Source organism: Natrix helvetica (assembly GCF_964273705.1).
Source record: "Natrix helvetica genome assembly, chromosome: 4".
Taxonomy (NCBI): Eukaryota; Metazoa; Chordata; class Lepidosauria; order Squamata; family Natricidae; genus Natrix; species Natrix helvetica.
Genome location: NC_138550.1, coordinates 58413075 through 58435634, shown reverse-complemented (window position 1 = coordinate 58435634; position 22560 = coordinate 58413075). Strand labels below are relative to the sequence as shown.

The following is a 22560-nucleotide window of genomic DNA, read 5'->3' as shown; positions in this document are numbered from 1 at the left end:
GTGTGTGTGTGTGTGTGTGTGTGTGTGTGTGTAAAGGTTTGAAGGCATAATGATGCCCTTTCCAGTATATAATAGAGCTTAGTGTCAGAGCTGAGACTAAAGCGAAGTCTAACTTATTTTTCCTTATATAGCTGTTAAATCAATCAGGAGGAAAAGACAGACACCAAATGTCTTTTTTCTTCCAAGAATGAAAAATGTAAAACAGCGAGGGGAGCAAATGTTTAAATAAAGAATTTTTCTGGTTCTTCCCACTCCACTCTTGAATACATTGTGATTGAAGAAAACATGGCAATCTGATTGCTAATTCAATGCTCCTTTCCCCTCTCCTTGCTACTAAGATGTTTTATGACAATAAATTCCCAAAGGGTTTTGTTTTTTTGCAAGGAGGGCAGTTTCTAAATTACAGGGATGCTGATTCAATGTTGTGTTATGGAAAGCCAGTTAGAGTAATCTGGTCTTTTACAAATGTGTTATAGATGATACTGAACTGGCCCAAATTGCTCTGGGTTCAAGAGTAGCAATGAGTCTGAACACAGTGTTGTTAAAAAGCTGAGTCAAGGCCCTATATCAGGGGTGTCCAAACTTGGCAACTTTAAGACTTGTGGACTTCAACTCCCAGAATTCCCCAGCCAATTCTGGGAGTTGAAGTCCACAAGTCTTAAAGTTGCCAAGTTTGGACACCCCTGCCCTATATCTCCACTCATGGCTGCTATGAGCTAGCAGGCATCTGAAATATCAGGCAATGTATCCCCTTGTTCCTCTTACCACAATTAGGATTGGCTATACAATCTCCTAATCTTTGCATATCTACTGTCTACACAGTCTACTGTCTATTCCTGGCTCCTGGGCTGGATGCGTCACGCTGGCCACGCTCACGCCCAGTTTAGCAAAGGGGAAAAAAGTCCCGATATAGCACATGACGCTGCCGTGACACTGTGAGTTTGACAGCCCTGGTCTAAAGGAATGGACGTTGCTTTCCTCCAGCTATTAAGTTATTATTAATTTTACAATAAGAAATCAATTGTATTTTGTGTTTTTTTAAAAATAGAGGTTTAAAATTATTTCAGCAAATTCTTTTTAATTTTGGAAACAGATCAACCACCTAAAAATATTGGTTGTGATTGCACACAAAACCCCTCACTCAAAGTGAAGCAATCTTAACCCATTTTTCTGGGCCTACAATATACTGATCCATACTGATGAATCTGCACACTGAACAGGTTACATTTGTAATTCAATGTGATGTGCAAACACAGTCACTGAGGGGAGGAAAGCTGATTTAAATTAATGGACTGCTACTTCTTGGATAATATGCAAATAATTCCTAATGTTATTTTAAGGTGTGTGTGTTTGTCAATGATAAAGAAGGGAATTATGATGGGATGATGAAGTATGATGGAAAGAGTTTACCATTGTGCTGCACTGAGAGAATCAGCTTCAGTTCACTTATATATATTTAAATTAAAAAGTTATATTTATTTTTGTCTTCTAATTCAAAATAAATTGTATTTTAAAAAACTAATTCTACATTTTGTCCCTAAATGTTGGGTGCCCCCAACTCAATAACAAGATATAATACATTTAGATAATTTAGAGAAATGTCAGAGTTGGCTGTATGTTAGTGATATTTCACTATCACTCTTTTCCTCTGTTCTTTTGCTTCATCAGATTCCCACAAGTCCCCATAAACAATTTCTTGTGGAGTGTTATTGTTGGCTGCGGCCAATCCGCTCTCACAGAGAGGGACTCCTCCGGGTACCATCCGCTAAGCAATGCGGGCGGGCGGTGCCCAGGAGTAGGGCCTTCTCTGTGATGGGCCCAACCCTCTGGAACGACCTCCCCCCTGATATTAGAACTACTATTGATCTCCGCTCCTTCCGTAAGAAACCCAAGACCCACTTGTTCAAATTAGCTGGCCTGGCTTAATTGTAATTGTAATTAGTAATATAGCATAATTTAATCCTGACCTTCCTGGATGGCATTTTAAATTTTTAAATTTTGGGGTTTTAAATAGGTTTTAATTGGAAATATTTTTAACTATCGTTAGTTTGGTTATTGTACGGACTGTATGTGTAAGTTGTTTTGTCTGGGTTTTATGTTTTGCCTTGTTGTCCTATTGTATTTATTGTCTGTACACCGCCCTGAGTCCCTTTGGGGAGAGGGGGCGGTTTATAAATTAAATAAAGTCAAACTCAAACTCAAACTCACTTGTGTAGCCTACAGCTCCCAGCTAAAACCATTCAAAGCATTGTCTACAGTTCCTTTAGAGAATGACAATTCCCTTTCATAAGCTCTTAGGTGGAAAGCCTTAACTTGCTAATAGAGAACCACTTAATCCAACACAGCAAATAATAGAGTAGACCCAGTGGTGGGTTTCAAATTTTTTTAGAACCTCTTCTGTAGGTGTGGTCTGCTTTGTGGGAGTGGCTTGCCGGCCATGTGACCAGGGTGGGAGTGGCTTGGCAGCCATGTGACTGGGTGGGCGTGGCCAACTTGTAAAATGTGGTGAAGCTCACTTAACAACACACTTGCTTAGCAACCAAAATGTTGGCTCAGGAACTCTGGCATTTGAAGCACGCAAGTCTTAAAGCTGTCAAGTTACAAGACCCTTGCACACCTAACCCTTTAGAAAAAAAACCTCAGGGGTGTTCAAACTTGACAGCTTTAAGACTTGTGGACTTCAACTCCCAGAATTCCTCCTCTCACTCTTCATCTTGATGATGTGCGGACGGGCGGTGGGAAGGATCTGCAGTTCTAAACGGCACTGTAGATTTGTGGAACCTCTTCTATAGAAGAGGTTAGAACTGGCAGGAACCCACCCCTGGGTCAGGGCACAATAACAATGATCCTGCAGTACATCTAGATGCCAGTTCTGACCCCATATTTGCTGTGGTAATGCTTTCACAGAATGTTATTATATTACATACATTAGGGGACAATATTTTTGCTCATGTACCGATGCCATACATTCGTTTCTCTCTCAACAATTCTTCTATTAAATTTTATCTCAAACAATCCAACCAGTTTCTGCACAAATATTTTAGGGCTATCAAATGTACGCTAGAAAATCTGAATGTAAGTGAGATGGCAGTAGAGAGTTAGGGTTTTCTCTACCTCTTTGCAGCTATTTGATAGTTTTCCAGATGTTTATAGTCCTATCTTTGTCTTCCACAAAAAGATAAATGGACACAAATTTGAAATTTCAAATGGCAAAATGCTGAAACTTTTGTGTTCCAAGACAAGAAGTACAAGAAGGCTGCTGGACGTTAATCTTTATTTAAAGCAACAATAACTGACTAAAACCAAGATACACAATCCCCGGCTGACAGCAATTTATACAAACGCCGTCAGTCGGGGAACCAATAGGGTAACCAGGATTCTCCCGCCGGATGTATGGGCCAATGACAGAAGATCTACGCAGCACCATCTACTGGTGGACCGGCTCGGTACACAACAGAAACCAATAAGGGAATAATTTAATTTCCTGTGAAACTTTATCGCTATCTTCAAGGTAGAATCACGTGAAAAAAAGAACTACCAAAGATTTAAACAATGGAATTCAAGCTCATTTGAAAAGTCATTGATATTCTCATGGACTGAATATGGACAAAGGCTTTTTGGCACACTAAATTCCTTCACGTCAATGCTAAAATATCCATGTCAATTATTATGACAATTTCATATTTAGACATTTCCAAATTACATATTTCACTTCTCTTTTTACTACTTCCTCCTTCTCCTAATTGCAACCACAGCTGTTGGTATATATTATTTAGAGAATATAAGTCTTGTGCAATAAGAGATGTTTTGATCTGTAAGGGTCAGAAGATTCTTGACAGCTACAGGACTGAGAACCTATGCCACTACTTTATTTAATACCACTTTTTTAAAAAAGTCTTGGTTTAGGGGAGTTTCCTGTTCCCATCTAAATTCTGTAGAATAATTCATGGCCTCTGGTGTTAGATTAAAACTAACTGATACCTTAAACACAGTCTAACAATGCCCCTTGTCTCTTCCACTACTTAACTGACAAGGCATCATCAGAATTTTCTTTCAGGCCATCCTACAATTATAATAAAACCAACTTTAAAAAATACATTTAACACTAAATAGTAAGCAGATTCATAACTAGGGCTATAGAAAAAACATTTTATTTAACATTTTAATGCATTATTATTAAAATTCTAAAGGAAAATGCAAATAGAAAAATGTATTGAAAATTAAATTTGAGTGTGACAGAGAAAGAGTTAAGGGCATGATAGAGGAAGTTAAGGGGAAGAAGCTCTATGGCATGAGTGTCACGTTGCCATCACATGATGCTTCATGATGCTTTTTCCCTTCGTGGACGTGGGGTGGGCATGGCCTATGCATGATGCATCTGGCCTGCAGGCCGCCAGTTTGATATCCCTGCTCTATGGTGCCTCACCTCCCTTGGTTAATGGTCAATCCAGGGCTGATGATCTCATTGAAGAACAAATGAGACAGTTTATCTGTCTGCTAGATGGAATTCTTTTGCCTGGAGAACCAGAACAGGATGGAATTCAGGTGGATGAATTATAAGAGTAGAGATTCTAGAGAGGTGATAGTAGGTTGCTTGGATATTGATGATAGCCATCTGCAGGAAATTATGTGTTATCCCCAACCACTAATCTATGCAAAAGTTGTCAAAAAATTTTCTCTATTGGTGCAACTGTGATGCAAGGAAATAAGAAAATCAACAGGTGAAAATTTTCCCATGCTACAAGAATCTTTCTTTATTAAATTTCTTCTTTATATAGAAACAAACTGAACTCATTTATGCCTTTTCGGAGAAGATTTAGCAACCCTGTCTAATTTTTTATCAGAATTGCAAAACAGAAAATCACTGAAAGTCACAATATAAACTATGTAAATGAAAAATGGTATTGTTTTGTTTTAAAGAATCCCTTTATTCTGCATAAGATTTTAAATCTCTGGGATTGCATCTTGGTTTTAGTTCAATATTAACACCAATTTATTTGAAAAATACATATGTTATAAACAGTATTTGAAAAATCCTGTTATTATCTTTGTGGCGATGTTTTAAGTATTACATGAATTCTCTGCTTTCATTAAGGATTCACATAGATGTGCACATATTGTGTTAGTTTGGCAACATTTTTTATCTTTTCAACCAAAGCATTTCTATACACATCAGCAATGGGCATACACACAAGATTAGGCAGGTATGTTTTCTGATATTTACAGAACACATTTAAGCAAAATCCTTCCTTTTAGTTTAAAATGGATCCAATTAGGCATGCCAGCAGATCTTCTTGAAATTTAGTACAAAAACACTAAGGCTGTGCCCAATCAATTTTATCAGGTCTATCTTTCTATTTTTATTTTTTCAAAAAGATTAAGTTTACAAATAAATAAATAAGGAAAAAAAACTCCCCAGATAAAAAGTCGTAAGTAAAAAAAAGGAAACATACAAGTATCAGAAAATTGGCAAATAAACAAAAAATTGAAATGACATTGATATAACTGGAAGTATCAACCTGAAACTTGGAATCAGTGTTAAAATAAATGAAATATTAGGAATTAGGATCATTTGAAACAAACAGCACTCAAACAAAAATAGCCCTGGTAATATATTCATTTTTAACCAAGACAGTTTTAACGTTCACAGTCTTAAAAGTCTACCATTTTATTGTTTCCAACTCTGGAAATTATTGTTCTTAAATAGGTACATTATTTTTTATTAAATAAATCCCCAAATATTAAAGCTTTTTCGCAATATTGTTAAAACCCATTATTTGCTGTTTTTCTTCTTCAGATAAAATGTCTATGTCATTTAACTCTTATTTTAATCAATTAGGTTTCCAGATAATGAATTATACTGCTGTATATAATCTATTATCAGTTCTAAAGTGCTTTTGAATGGGTCTTAAGTACAACTTACTACTTAAATACCCATACTTTTATGTTCTTAATTGAATAATTTAATTCTTGGGGATTTTCCTTGTTATATCTTTCTTACTTACTTACTGTAGCTGCCCAATCAAAAGTGCATCTATTCAATGTAGAAGAAGGGAACATCTAGCCTAGTGGTTCCCAACCTTTTCCTAAAATCCATATCTCTCCCCCCCCCCCCAAATATATAATTCTTACTTTAGTCAAAAAATGAACTCTACTCACCTGGAAGAAGACTAAAAGGCCATTAACTTGGTTTAAACAAGATTCAAATCGCCCCCATTAAAAATCAAAAGCACCCCACATTAGGAACCACTGCTCTAGCCCTGCAGATGTTGCTCAATCACAGTTTCAAAATTCTCCCACAATTAGCTATCTAGATTTGGTTGACTGGAAGTTTTACAGAAACCATGCTATTATTTACAGTTTTCCCACTGTGAGGAAGAAGGAAGCTATGCCAGTGGATGGGTCTCATCCAAAGAGCTGAATGAAGAGTGTCTAATATTGTGAGATGTAATTGATAGAAATATAAATTGGATTGGCCATCACCTGGATCACTAAGGACCTATATCACTAGGTGTTGGAATTTCTTTCACAAAGAAGAAACAGTTAAGTTCAGGGAGCAATCAGCCCAAAGGAATACAATAAGAATTCAGCTTGGATAAAGGAGATGGAGAACAATCACAACAAAAAAGAAGCTGAAATGAAATAACTTGCAATAACAACAAAAATAGTGGAGAAAAGGGCAAGGAATATCAGGAATTAGTCAGCACTAGATCTATTAGATCAGTGACGTGTCATTTGGGATAAGGGATTATTCTGCTATTAACTACCTTACGCAAAATATGACATGTATAGCCAAAGAATGCTTAAGTGAAAAGCTGGAGAAATTCATCCAGGTGAATACTAGGACTGCAAAAGCCTAGATTAACTCCTTGTTGCTATTAAGTGACCATCCAGATTGTGGCTGCCCTGTTTTGGGAGCTCTAAGGTGAATGACACCCCTTGCATTTTTGTGCAACTGACTGATATTCCATCCACTTGTATTCATGTCTTTATTTTCTTATGTGCTCTTCCCCCTTTGCCTTGAATATCTGAACTCTTATAATTTGCAAAGTATCTAATTTTATAGGAAGAAGAATAAAAGGGACAGAGGAAAGTGGGAGAGTCCATACTGTACACATAAATTAAAGAGAAGTATTTCTCCTTAACCCAGGGAAGTGCTCCTGCATGCTAAGTTGGCTGCAGTTTAAAGAGCAGGCTGATTATCTCTAATACCAGGCCATCCTGGAACAGACTGAGTCACCCCCTCCACCCTGTTCTCCCCAGTGGAATTAAGAGGATGCAGTCAGCGGCAGCTGCAGGGATAGCTAGAAGTGTTTCATTTGCGTCACTTTGCAGTGGAGCTTGATGGGGCTGTGTTCAGGGTGCTTTTTAACTCTCTGTAACTGGCAGGTGCATGATGTCACATTGAGGTTAGCTATCTCGCAAAAAAGATGAAGAATGACATGGGAAGCAATTTAGGATTAACAAAGAGATATGGACATCACAGCTCAAAGTGACAGCTCCGGTCACACTGCAGAGGCAGAGAAATGTAGGAATGCTTTTTATACACTTTCTTGAAAATTGTTTTCATTGCACAGATAAACTATCCACAGAAAGGCCATGAGAAGTGCAAATCTAGGTAAGGCTAATGTTGATTTTGGTAGCTCTGATTGTTATGCTCATTTTAATTACATGGTGTTTTATAGTACAGTAAATTAAAGGGAACAGTTAATTAGAAGGTGTTAGTTGAGGCACTGGGAAGGGATATATATGTGTGTGTGTGTGTGTGTGTGTGTGTGTGTGTGTGTTACAACCCCTGGTATGCCCAAATGTGGGAGGGAGCTCACTACTCCCTCTTTCTGTCCTTTGGCTCATTACAGAAGACCATCCAGGCAGAAAACCATATTTTTATTTTTAATGTTGCCTTTTTATATTTGTGTTGTATTTGTGCTGATAAATAAATAAAGGGAGACTAGTATAGATCTATTTCAAGCTATTTAGCTCTCATCAGCTAGCCATACCCTTACTGGGATTCGAACCAGGGCTGTATTACATATTAGGCAGTTGTATTAGCCAGTAAGCTAATACAACTAGTGAGTAGTGAGCTCCCTCCCATATTTGGGCATACCAGGGGTTGTAACACAAATACATACCTATTTCCCAGGCTCAGCTGATAAGGAGGAGAGCCTGTGGCTTAGTGGCTAATACAACTGCCTAATATGTAATACAACCCTGGTTCGAATCCCAGTAAGGGTATGGCTAGCTGGTGAGAGCTAAATAGCTTGAAATAGATCTATACTAGTCTCCCTTTATTTATTTATCAGCACAAATACAACACAAATATAAAAAGGCAACATTAAAAATAAAAATATGGTTTTCTGCCTGGATGGTCTTCTGTAATGAGTCGAAGGAAAGAAAGAGGGAGTAGTGAGCTCCCTCCCATATTTGGGCATACCAGGGGTTGTAACACAAATACATACCTATTTCCCTGGCTCAGCTGATAAGGAGGAGAGCCTGTGGCTTAGTGGCTAATACAATTAATATGTAATACAGCCCTGGTTCGAATCCCAATAAGGGTATGGCTAGTTGATGAGAGCCAAATAGCTTGAAATAGATCTATACTAGTCTCTCTTTATTTATTTATCAGCACAAATACAACATATATATGGGAGGGAACACACTGTTTCCCTTTGCCTATCTTTCGGATCACTCCAGGAGACCATCCAGGCAGAAAACTGTATTTTTAATGTTGCCTTTGTTACATTTGTGTTGTATTTGTGCTGATAAATAAATAAAGGGAGACTAGTATAGATCTATTTCAAGCTATTTAGCTCTCATCAGCTAGCCAAGTCAGTTCAAATCCCAGTAAGGGTATGTCTAGCTTAAATATATATAAATACGTTTAAGGTTATAATCCTTATACAGCTTCAATGTACAATAATGATTCGAATGGTGAACTTTACCTGTTACAGGTTTTCCTTTAGTTTAGCACAGCTGAATTAAGGAAAGGGTTTGAATCCTGAGGCACGTATATCTCTGAATCTTTTTGGGGGTAGGGGGAGGAGGGTGTCCCTGAGGTCCCAGGATTGTGCTTGGCTCTCAAACAATAAAATAACTTTCCACCTATTTTTAGTAGAAAACATAAAAACCTACTATTTAGGTTTAAAATTCCTTTAAAACCTGAGAAAAAATAATCTGCCCCCAAAGTGGCAAAGGTTGATTGAGGCATCCAGGGTGTGTGTGGGTGTGTACAAAAAGGCAAGATCATACACTCATGAATGCACAATGGAACCCTTCCCTTTTTTGAAGTGCGTCATGCACATTAAAAAGAGACATGCTTTGATTGCACAGTTGTGGCCACCATCCTGAATTTCTGCTTTTGACCTACACTATTGATTTTTTCTCTCTCTCCTCCACTCCCAAATGTGATTCCTGGCCACTGAAAAATTGTGCATCTTGTCCTAAATAAGCAACTTTAGAATTGTGGTGAAAATGGTTTTTAGTCCAGTCCTTGGGGAAGGAAGTATGTTGCAGTATTTGAAGAACTGAAATCCCTGTGATTGCCGTTTTAAACACACTTGATGGGAATTATATTCCAACCCATGTAAGCAAGCAAGGCCCTCTTAAACAATATTAATGATCAGTGACGTGCGGTGAGGTTTATGACTGGTGAGGCACTGACACAGTGCTGGGTTTCAAATATTTTTAGACTTGTGGACTTCAACTCCCAGAATTCCACAGCCAGGCATGCTCAGTTCCAATTTAAAGCGACAGCATTTGTTTTTCTCCTTTGCTCCTTCTTTCTTTTTCTTCTCCTTCCCCTCCTTCCTCCCTCTCTCCCTTCCTCCCCCTCTCTCAAACACACACACACACACACACACAGAAGTTGGATTGGACTATCTCTCCTATCCCTTCCCTCTCTCACTGACTCTCAAACAACCCCCCCCCCCACACACACACAAAAGTTGGATTGGATATCTTTTCCAGTGGCTTGAAAGCAGCTCCTCTGCCATCCACCCCCATTCCCCTGCTGCCTTTCCCAAACACCTCCACCATTGCAAATGCAGCCTGCTGTCTGGGTGGGAAATGCCTGGAACACAATAAAGCCCACCCACCACCTCCTGCTGGCAGGCTGGGGTGAGAGGAGAGGCAGAGAAGCCTCTCTGAGCCTTCCAAAAGAAAGAGGCTGGGGGAAGTGTGTGTACTACAGCATGGCTTCCTGCCTCCTCCTGTGGTCTCCTCAGTGCTCGCTTGTGCTCTCCCTCCCCAAGTGTAGTTTGATTGCAGGTGGAGCCACATTGCCTTTTCAAACTTGTAATCAGTGAAGCTGGGCTAGATTTTTATATAATTTTATCCAGCTGTGTGTGTGTGAGAGAGAAATGAATGGGGGCCTGGGGAGGAAGTCACTACACTTGGGGAGGGAGAGCACCAGTGAGGTTAAGCAGAGTCATCCACGGTGAGGCAGCAACTAGCTCAGCTTTTTCCTTTTACTTTTTTTTTTCATGATGAGAGTGGTGAGGCTGTGCCTCACTTGGCTCACCTGACTGCATGTCACTGTTAATGATCCAGTCTTCTTTATTGTTTGGGTTTGTTTCATTCTTAGAAAAATATTAGTAGCATATAAGATGGTGAATTTGTATCATGGTCCATAAAAGTAGGGAGAACATCTGCTTATCCATTGTCAGTCTTGTTTGACTGCTGTTTTGAGTACATTAGAAGTGCTAATGCAAGACAGCAAGGAGAGGGGAGGTTTAGCATTACCAAATTGAGAGCTATACGCATCAGCAGTATTAATAACATGGGTGAAGGATTGAATTAGGGCTAAAGAATAAAAGAATTTTGACCTTGGAAGGCCATGATTTGCAAGCAGGCTGGCATACATTCCTATGGGGTGATAAAAATAAAATGCACAAATACTTTCAAAATCATTTAATTAGAAGAGCATTATTGCAAAAATGGCTAAAAAAAAAAAACACTATGTGAAAATTCCGAATTGGCTATCACTGACAGAAAGGACGACCCATCCAAATTTTATAGATTTGAACAAAATGCTAAGATATAGAGACTTAAATGATAGACAGGGAAACTTAAAAACAATGGAAGAATTGGCAGAACAGAACATGAAAGTTGACTGGCTAACTTACCTTCAAATCAAAACTAAATACAATAAAGATATCAAATTATATGACATCGAAACAGAACCACACGAATTGGATAAAATTATTCAAAGCTCAGATAGAAAGATGACAGGGAGAATATATAAATTTCTCCTGAAGTATAAAATGGAAGAGGAAATTGTGAAAGAACAAATGATAAAATGGGTGCAGAACTTTGGATATAATATTGAATTAGACAAATGGGAAAAATTTTGGGGAACAAACTTAAAAATGACACTCTCAGTTGCATACAAGGAAAACCAATACAAAATGTTTTATAGATAGCACCTGGCACCAACAAGGTTAGCTAAAATATCAACAAATACCTCCTCAAAATGTTGGAAACGCGAATCGATACATGGAACGTATTACCATTTATGGTGGACCTGTGAGGAGGCTAAAAATTTTTGGAAAAAGATCAAAAATTGGCTGGAGGCAATAACGGGGGTTAAAATAGAATGGAAACCGGAAATCTTATTAGGAATAATGTCTGCGAAATACAAAAAAGAAATCCAGTATTTAATACTACATATAATTACGGCGGCAAGGATCACTTTTGCCCAGAAATGGAAAAACAAACTAACTCCAAGTGAAGATGAAATAATAAGAAAGGTTATGGACTGTGCTGAAATGGACAAACTAACTAAAGAAATTCAGGGAAAAGAAGAATCAAGAATTCTACCAGATATGGGATAAATGGTATAGGTGGATGGAGGAAAGAAACAAGAATCAATGAAGGAATGTAACAAAACTCAAAAATAATAGTTATGAGTAAAATAAGAAAGTTAAGAATGGTGAAACTCAAATGAAGTACAATTGAATGGGAAATAATATAAGGTGAGCGCTATCGATTGATAACTGCTATTAGAAAGAACAGGAAGCTCCTGTTTGTATTGCATTGTGTAAATGTGTTGTACGTCTAAGTTTTGTGTGTGTGTATTTTATATGTTTGTTAATAAAATTGAAAAAAAAAGTGTAAAAAAAAGTGTAAAAAGAAGTGCTATTTACCTACATCGCATAAATCAGCATCAGAGATTTTGTCAGGGATGTCCTCTGGTGTGCCATTGCCAGTTGCTTAATATCTCTCAAAACAATTTAACCGTGCCATATTGAAATCAAGTTCTTTTCATTAACTATCATAGCTTCTGATATCTAAAATCTTCTTTTATCTCAGGTTCAAATTTTGTTCTATTTCTTGGTTGCATATGTATCCCATTAACATTTTTAGAGCATCAAGTTGAATTTAGACATATAAATGGAACTAAAAAAAAAAAGCTTTACCACTAATTTGAATGGGAACAATTAATACGATCTGCCAAAATAGATTCTACTGTGGCAGGAACTGGCACCAATGAATACACCCCACTGGGATTTATCAAGCATTCAAATGATAAAATGTGTATTTCAGGAAGGTATGTCCAAAATGACACATGCAATGGCATATGCTGTACATCATTTATAAAGTGAATATTAGACTAACATTAGTCCACATAGTTGTGGGTGTTAGATATTAACATATATCGCGGCAAGTCTCCTCTCTGGTCCGCCGCTACGGCGGGAAACAGGTATCGCTCTGATTGGTCGAGAGGCGTACCCGATCCCTATAAAAGGGGAACCCTCAGACCACATAGCAAGCTGGATCACTACTACTACTAATAAAGAGCTGTTAAGTCACTACGTGTCCGGAGTCTGTTCTCTCGTTGCCCAAATCTAACATTGGCGACAAGGATGGGATCGAGAGACAGATAGGACGAAGAAGCTACCTCCAGAATCCCAGGATTCGATCCAGCCCAGGAATTCGGCAGAAATTCCGGCAGCCATCTCAGGCCATCGCAGCGCGGCAAATTCAACGCAGAGAAGATGGCGATGCACACTCCTCCCGCTCCGTTCGACCCGATGAACGACCAATGGGAGGCATACATGATTCGTTTCGAGTGTTTTCTCGAAGCAAACGAATACACAGGAATAACCGATTCCCGAAAGAAGAACATCTTCCTCAGCTACTGTGGGCGAGAAGTTTTCAACACAGCCAGAGACCTCTCCGAGCCTACACCGATACAAGCGGTATCATGGACGGCGCTACAACAGACTCTGCAAACTCATTACGCGCCAAAACCTTCCCGCCACGTTTGCCGCCAGGAATTCAACACGCGGAACCAGAAGGCGGGAGAATCAATCAACCAATATGTTGCAGCCCTACGTAAAGCAGCGACTCACTGCGAGTTCAGGGATCTGGATGAGCAAATCCTGGCAAGACTTGTTTGTGGGTTAAAGGACATTTCGCTACAAAAAAGGCTGTTGGCAAATCCAAATTTAACCCTACAAATAGCGCTAAACGAAGCAAGGGCATCCGAATCAGCGGAAAGATCGTCGGAAACCATACAACGCGGGTTCAACGCGAGCCAGCCAGCACCCAGACACGCCAGAATCCACTACGAGGACACCAATCCAGACTTCGAGGATCCCGAGTTCGAGGAAAGTCACATGAGGCCTGGGGGGAGACCCGGATTCCGTTTGCCACCCTGCGCAAGCTGCGGAGGGAACCACCCCCGGTCTACCTGTTGGTTCAGGAACGTTGTTTGTTCGCACTGCGACAAACTTGGGCACATCGCACGAGTGTGCCGGAGCGAAGTCCCTGCCTCCTCACGGCAGCCTCCAATGTACCGCCAACAGAAGTCCAACCCAGGGACTTGGCGAAATCAAAAAGGGCGCCCAGAGAGAAACACACGAGAGTTTACCCAGAGAGACAATTCCCAAAGAGCTGAAAGGGCGTATTCCCAGAGAGATTACACACAAAGAGCTGAGAGAGCGTTCTACCAGGACGCTCAACGAGAGTATTGCCAGGATACCGATGCAGAGATAGAGTTGACCCAGAGAGAGGAATTGCGAACCTATCTCACCACAATAAGTCAGGTCCGCACCAAGCGGCCTAGAAAGCTGAAAGTCACAGTCCTCTTGGAGGGCTCTCCTTGCGAGCTGGAAGTTGACACAGGATCGTCCCTGACGATCATTTCATGGGCCTCCATGAAAAAGGCTATCCCTAGCCTCAAAAAGAGCCAACTACGTGCACCAGACATCCTGCTACGAGACTACCAGGGGAACCGAGTCCCCATCGTGGGCCAGGGCACATTCCAAATTCGTTTCAAGGACATCGTAGCCCAGCTGCCCATGACCATCGCCAGCGCGCCGTTACAGAACCTTCTAGGACTGGATTGGTTTGAAGCCCTGGGGTTAGAAGTCACCGGGATCAACGCCGTGGAGAACAGCAGCGCTGAACAGATTTTTAAGGAGTTCGAGGATGTGTTCAGCCCCGGTCTTGGTAAGTATGTGGGTAAACCTATCTCATTCAATTTAGACCCAAAAGTGGCGCCAATCCGACTTAAACCGAGACAAGTGCCTTTTGCACTCCGCCCAAAAATTGATAAAGAGATCGATAAATTAGTAGAGCAAGGAATCCTTGAGCCGGTGGATCACGCGCGCTGGGAAACTCCCATTGTGACCCCAGTCAAACCAGACGGGTCAGTCCGCATCTGCGCGGACTATAAATGCACAATTAATGTCGCGCTACAACAAAGCGCATATCCTGTGCCAGTAGTTCAGCACTTATTGCACTCGTTGGGGCCAGGAAAGATATTTGCTAAACTAGACATGGCACAAGCTTACCAGCAATTGCCCGTGGATAGCGCCACAGCGGAGGCCCAAACTATAGTGACGCACAGAGGAGCATTCAAATGCAACCGGCTACAATTCGGTGTGAGTATTGCCCCAGGTCTGTTCCAGAGCGTCATGGAACGGCTTTTGCAAGGGATACCGGGAGTCGTCCCCTATTTTGACGACATCTTGGTGTCCGCTGCAAACGAGGAGCAACTATTAAAAAGAGTCAGAACTGTTTTGGCCAGAATCAGAGAGAAGGATCTCCGCCTCAAAAAAGAGAAATGCCAAATTAACGTGCCTAGTGTAGAATTCCTGGGATATAGAATCTATGGTCAGGGAATACACCCCACTTCAAAGAAAATTAAGGCGATCCAGGACGCCCCCACACCACGAAATCAGACCAAGTTGCAGGCCTTCCTCGGACTACTTAACTTCTACAGCGTTTTTCTGAGACAGAAGGCGACCGTTGCTGAGCCATTACATCGACTACTCCAAAAGAACGCAACATGGAGATGGGGACGATCCGAAGCAGCAGCTTTTGCCGCAGTCAAGCGCCTGCTCACCACCGACTCGCTGCTAGTGCAATACAGCCAGACGCTACCACTGGTATTGACCTGCGATGCATCCCCATGCGGCGTCGGCGCAGTCCTCAGCCACAGGATGCCAAATGGGAACGAAGCACCCATCGCCTTCTACTCCAGGACTCTTTCGTCGGCCGAGAGGAATTACAGCCAGATGGACAGGGAAGCGTTAGCTGCTGTGGCTGGAGTTAAACGTTTCCACGAATACCTCTACGGCCGCAATTTCGAACTAATTACAGATCATAAACCGCTGTTGGGACTTTTGGCGGGAAACCGCCCCACACCAGTCTCCCTTTCTCCACGCATGACCAGGTGGACTGTTTTCCTGGCTGCGTACTCATACAAGCTGATACATCGACCGGGCTCCACTCTAGGACATGCAGACGCACTCAGCCATTGCCCACTCCCGGATCTTTTGCCAGACCCCACTCCCAAGGTACCAGTTCTGTTAATTGACTGTTTGGACTCAGGACCGGTTTCTTCCTGCGACGTTGCCAGATTCTCTTCTAGGGACAATGTAATAAAGCAAGTTCAAACCTGGGTTTGGAGGGGGTGGCCGAAGGGAAATGTGGGCCCGGAATTCAAACTGTTTTGGGCAAAACGGGATGAACTCTCAGTGTTACAAGGTTGTTTATTGTGGGGGGATCGAGTTGTTATTCCTTATGCGTTACGAAGAAATGTGTTAGAAGCGTTACATGTTGGGCATCCGGGGATCGTTAAAATGAAGGCGTTAGCAAGAAGTTACGTTTGGTGGCCAAACATGGACAAAGAGATAGAGGAATGGGTGGCCACTTGTGATCCGTGCCAAGAATCTAGACCAGCACCCCCTGAAGCACCCGCCACAGAATGGGAGAAGCCTAAAGCACCCTGGTCGCGAATACACATCAATTTCGCAGGGCCAGTCCAAGGTCAGACCTTTCTTATAGTTGTGGATGCATACTCCAAATGGCTAGAAGTAGTCCTAATGACTTCAACCACGGCAGAGGCAGTCATTAAGGTACTACGGCGACTTTTCACCACTCATGGCCTGCCCGACCTCCTGGTCTCCGATAACGGGCCCCAGTTCACGGCCATGCAATTTGAAACGTACTTAGCAGGTCAGGGAATTCGGCATGCCCTCGTCGCGCCATTCCATCCGGCATTGAACGGACAGGCGGAGAGAATGGTGCGATCCGCAAAAGAGGCCCTCGCTAGGATGGGTCCAGGTGATTGGCAAACACGCATTGATCATTACCTCTTAATTCAGCATATTACCCCCAGCGCAACGACGGGTAGGAGCCCCGCTGAACTACTCATGGGCCGCCGTCTACGGTCTCACCTGGACCGTCTTCACCCAAATTACTCTGCCACATCGCCCCCAGACTCTACAAGCAAAATTCGGAATTTTAGCATAGGGGATTCAGTATACGCCCACAACTATGCAGGGGGAACATTGTGGATGCCGGCAAAGGTAATTGGCATCACGGGTCCACGTTCATATTTGCTGGAGCTAGAAGATGGACGGAATTGGAAAAGGCACATCGATCAACTACGGGGTCGTCTGGCACACTCAGACCTACGAGCCGAGAACGAAAACTATCTGCCAGCACAAAGTCAGCCATCCGAGAGCCCAAACACGGAGGAACACGACACCATTGAGCCCAGGATAGAACCAGAGGTCGATCGCGAACCAGAACTACGCCAAAGCAATGAAAGCCTGCAGACCCCCGAACGCGAAGCTGAAAGAACAGGCGAAACCGATCCTGCAACCACTCCCGTTCAACCCGAACTACGGCGTTCCACCCGGGTGAGACAAACACCCACTTATTTGAAACACTATGTAACTAACCGGAATGCTCCATCTAAGAGGGGAGGGGTGTTAGATATTAACATATATCGCGGCAAGTCTCCTCTCTGGTCCGCCGCTACGGCGGGAAACAGGTATCGCTCTGATTGGTCGAGAGGCGTACCCGATCCCTATAAAAGGGGAACCCTCAGACCACAGAGCAAGCTGGATCACTACTACTACTAATAAAGAGCTGTTAAGTCACTACGTGTCCGGAGTCTGTTCTCTCGTTGCCCGAATCTAACAGTGGGCTGCTAGTAACACACTATAAATTGCACAGCAGAAAGGCTGCTTCCTACCTCTTGGACGGTGAGTTCTACATTGGTGCTATGGCCAGAATAGGGCTTCAGTCTGCTGAAGAGAGGGTGAAAGGGGAATGAATTGGGTACTGAACTCGAGTCTTCCATCTCTAACACCATACACCAGTCATTAAATGACATACAGTATATCTAGAAATACAGATTCTTTGTCTCAGAAATCCTTTGCACTCCCATTTTTCAGAGAAGAAATTAAATTGACCCTACCAGCCATTGCATGATACAATCTGCTAAAAATGAGCCAGAACCTTCAACATAAACTACTCCAGGTGGAATAGCTACATTCTCAGACAGGAACACTTGGGGAAAATGCCTTCTCATGGAAGACCTTCCTGTTCTTTGTGCCATTACTGTGGTCTAACAGTCACAGTCCTAAAAAAGGATTAGTTTTCTTTTTTGTCCGGTTGTCTTGAAGACACCATGTTGTGGTCTTGCAATTTAAAAGAACCAGGAGGATTTAAGACTGTTCATTTCGATTACCTCATTTCTTTAGTGTCAGGATGTCAAATTCTGTGATAGAATTAAAAGAAATCAACTACTGTTATCACTGAAGTGCAAGTGATGTAACATTTTATCTATCAGATAAGAATATATTCTCCATCAGTTAAGAACATGCTGCTGCCATTTCATCAACTTTTTTATATAATTTCATTTCACCATCCCTGAAATGTTATTGCAGGTTTTGCTCTATCTTTTCAGTTAAATTATAAAAGAGAAGTTGAGCTGATCTATGTGTTGTTCCAGCACACAAAAGGAGAAAGGGGGAAATCAGATCAGAGTCTTCAGAAGAGAAAAATGGGATCCTGCCTAAATGCAGAGGCATAAACGTTAATGAAGAAATGGGTAAGTTCAATGAAGAAGAAACTGAATTACAAAAAAGATAAGCAACTTGAATGAAAAATCAAGTGTCTGTTGAAATGCTGGCCATTATTCTTAACTAACATAAATGTATGAAGAAATCCCTAAAGATAACACTGAGGTTTCATACGCAATGTTTCTCTAGCTTGGTCCCTCAAGCATTTTGCATGACAAAGCAAATGTTTCTCTGCATCTGTTGAATGATGCACATTATTAATAGCTTGTTCTACTCCCACCTAGAGCACAAAGCCAAGTAGATGAGCTTAGGCCAGTCACTTTTTCTCAAACCTAAGAAGGAGGCAATGGTAAATCATGTCTGAAAAAAATCTTGCCAAGAAAAGAGATTTATACAGGCTTCATGTCAAGAACTGGACATGATTAAGCAGAAGAAGAAAAAACAATAACTTGTGAAAGTTCTGAAGAAATCAGCAAAGATAACATTTAAGTTTCTTGTGCAATTTTTCTCCAATCTGGGCAATTTATGGGTTGGAACTAAACATCTCAAAAATTACTAGCTACCTTAAGTTTTTATAGTACAACATTTCATCTGAGATTAACTTGGCTTTGAAAATGACTGTCAAATACTAGGACTGTCCATATCTTCAAATTCAAAGAGAAAAAGATGTTTCAGGGCATGCAGAGGCACAAACTGCAACTCCTTAAACAAAATGTGCTTTTTCCTGAAATTGCAACAAAATGATTGAATTCACACATTGCTTTAAGCCAGTTTTGCTTACGCTTGCTTTGCTGAATAACCACAACTAGATGGGGATGTGGATCGTGCTAATGTATAAACCATATAGTTTATCTATCACAGCCCCGGCCGTGGCTAGGGGGGCGTTCCACCAGGTTCGCCTGATGCACCAATTGCGTCCCTTACTGGAGCGGGACGCCCTTTGCACAGTCACCCATGCCCTAGTGACCTCTCGCCTTGATTACTGTAACGCTTTCTACATGGGGCTCCCCTTGAGATGCACCCGAAGGCTCCAGCTGGTCCAGAATGCAGCCGCGCGGGTTATTATGGGGAGTACTAGGTACTCCCATGTAACACCTTTCCTGCGCGAGCTGCACTGGCTACCTGTGGCCTTTCGGGTGCGTTTCAAGGTGTTGATCATCATCTTCAAAGCGCTCCATGGCTCGGGACCTAGTTATTTGCGGGATCGCATTCTACCCCATACATCCCTGTGACCAATCCGCTCTCACAGAGAGGGCCTCCTCCAGGTACCATCCGCTAAACAGTGCGGGCGGGCGGTGCCTAGGAGTAGGGCCTTCTCTGTGATGGGCCCAACCCTCTGGAACGACCTCCCCCCCGATATTAGAACCACCTCTGATCTCCGCTCCTTCCGCAAGAAACTCAAGACCCACCTTTTTCGAGTAGCTGGTCTGGCCTAATTATAATTATAATCGTAACTGTATTTAACATCTATTACTAACTTTCCTGGATGGCTTTTTAAATTTTATATTGGGGTTTTAAACGGGTTTTAAAATTGTTTTTTAATTATTTAAATTGGTTTTGGGGTTTTATATACAGACAGTGTGTGTGTGTTGTTTCTGCTCTATGTCTTATGTTATTTTCTGTTGTTTTGATTATGAATGGTCTGTACACTGCCCCGAGTCCCTACGGGGAGAGGGGGCGGTCTATAAATTAAATAAACTATAACTATAAACTATAACAATAGGTGAATTCACACAACCGCACCATACAAACCCCATAGCAAATTAATACATGGACTACCGATTTGGGAAAGGGGAAAGTCCTCTCCCAGACTGTCTACTGAATATCCCTGCACTGGTTCCTCCCTTGCCTATCCTTCCTTCCGTACCAGCAAAAACAAATCTTTCAGTTTTGATTTGAATTCTTATTTTAGCTTCAACGTGGATTTGTATGCTTGTTTTTATGTTCCATTTCAGTGTTTGCTTTTTAATAAATATCTTTGGGGGGGGGTGGTCCCCAGGTTCATCCAATGCTTTGTCAAAGTGGCACCATTGGGATTCAAGTGCCATCTCTTTCACATGGCATCAGATCTCGTGGCAGAACTAAGCAATGCCCCTTTTGTGTTTTGCCTGTTACTTTCCCCTTTCAAATGGCTCTGGCTGACTTGAATACCCATTAATGTTTTTTTTTAATGGGATATATCTCAAACACATATATTGTCCTTGTCCATTCCTCTGCTGGGCTGGTGTTTTTTCAGTCCCCTTTTTGTTCTTTACTTTTTCTGTCTAAATTTGAAACCAGAATGGCCACCACTACACAGTCTGATTCCCACACTCAGTGCTTGGTCTTCTAGTTAGAAGCTTGCTGACCTAACTAAAATATGTCTGTGTTTATGAATATGAGAGGAAGAGAAAATGTCATGCTAAAAGTGAGACAAAAAGCATGTTATCGTGAGTTCATTGCATAGCAAAATGCATATTATTATTCGTTCATTGCATAGACAACCAGATGTTGAGATTGGATTTGGCATTTTTGCCCATTTATTGAGTTCTTCTCAATGACTTGGGATAGACAGATATGAGTGTTTGATGGTGTTAGAAATATTGTTGCAGGATGTAAGCTGTTCCAAGTAAAGCTACCTTCTGCAATTAAGTGAGGGTGAATTTGTCAACACTTGAATGGTGTTCAAGTGGTGCTCCAGTTGTTTTGGGACTGTATCCAAGGCACCTATTACTATTGGTGCTACTGTTGCTTTCTTTTACAATAGTCATTCTATTTCTATTTCAGGTTTTGTTATCTTCTCCAGGTTTTTTTCTTCTATTCTGCTGTCTTCAGATACTGCCACATCCACTATCTAGACTTTTTTCATCTTTCTTATCCACAATTGTTAAGCCTGGGGTGTTATGTGACAAGTGCCTTTTTTGAATTCTAAAGTCTCAGAGCACTTTAGCTTCTTCGTTTTCTATTACTTTCTCTATTTTCTGGTCCTACCAGTTCTTGCTTGCAGTGCACCATTGTTGCTACTTCGTTGTGCCTGTGTTTGTACTCAGTTTGTGTGATCTTCTTTCTAACCAGGTAGTCCACTGTTTCTTCAGCTTCCTTGCAGAGATGACCCTTGCTATTTGTTGCTGCCTTCTCAATTCTGACTTTGTTGGCATTTGTTCTTAAGGCTTGGTCTTGTGCAGCTAGAATAAGCCTTCCTAATATACTAACTTCAATGCATTTTTTTCTTCTTCAGATATTCTTCCGATGCCTGCTGTACTTGCAACATTCCCTGTCCACCCATTTTCCTTGGTAGGCAGAGTCTGTCCACATCACTGACAATACATCAGTGTATTGTCCATGTATTGTCATTTTTCTCATATCCAATGCTTTTAGTTCTGCTTGACTCTAGCTAACTATTCCAGCTGTGTATCTAATGACTGGAATTGCCCAAATGTTAATTGCCTTGATTTCCTCCTCTTACTCTCTTGATGTATTCGCTTCCAACCCTTTTCTTGACTTCAGTATGTTCGATGACCACTTGGCAAGGATGCCAAAGTATTTGTAATGATCGTCTTCACCCAGACGGATTATATTAGGGCATCTTGATTCCTTTAATTTCCACTATTTTTCCCCATTCCATATTGAGTGTGGCACATTTGTCCAGCCTGACAACATTATTGTTCTGTATTGTTGACAGAGGAATCAGTACAATGACAAGGGAATCCAATGAAATGTGGAGGGATGAGGACCTTGTGTGTGTGTTGGCATGTATTTAATGTTCACCCTGCCCCTACTCCTTTTTAAACTTTTTATGGGGAGGGGGAGGTTATCTTAGCCTTCTCTTGCACCATGATTTCTGCACTTCAGCTCTTGACACAGTGTTAAAAGGTTGATTTGTACACTCTAGTCAATCATCTTGTTAGACAATATAGTAAAGCCCATTAAATGGTCCACTTACCATAGCTTTGGCTTATTTTTTATGTGAATGCAGCCAACTCTTATTTGTCCAGTAAAGCATGGTTGAATAAATTATGACATAGTGTGATAACTGAACCCATCATTCTATTTTATTTCCTAAAATAGCCTTGTTTACTTACGTAGATTATCCAAACTTCATGTGTTTATCTGTGATAATACAATAAAAATTGAATAGTCAGGGGTAGCATTATGTAGATTTTTCTCTTCCCCTTTTCTTTAAAAAAATGTGGATTATGAAAGTTCCACTTCCTGGGTGGATGGTAAAGTATCAAGATCTCTAATTCAGCTCACT

General features: G+C 41.3%; 1 protein-coding gene across 4 annotated transcripts in view; it reads left to right on the top strand.

Annotated features, from left to right (window-relative positions):
- The first annotated feature begins 7303 nt into the window (after nt 1-7303).
- LOC309391589 (uncharacterized protein) overlaps nt 7304-22560 on the top strand; it is a 39377-nt gene continuing 24120 nt past the window's right edge. The window contains exons 1-2 of one of the 4 annotated variants that reach the window (XM_081952219.1): nt 7304-7528; nt 18212-18355. The gene's annotated coding sequence lies outside the window, so the exon portion shown is untranslated. Of the gene's footprint in view, nt 7619-18211; nt 18356-22560 lie in introns of all 4 variants that reach the window. The other 3 variants (XM_081952218.1, XM_081952217.1, XM_081952220.1) reach the window with 3 other exon arrangements.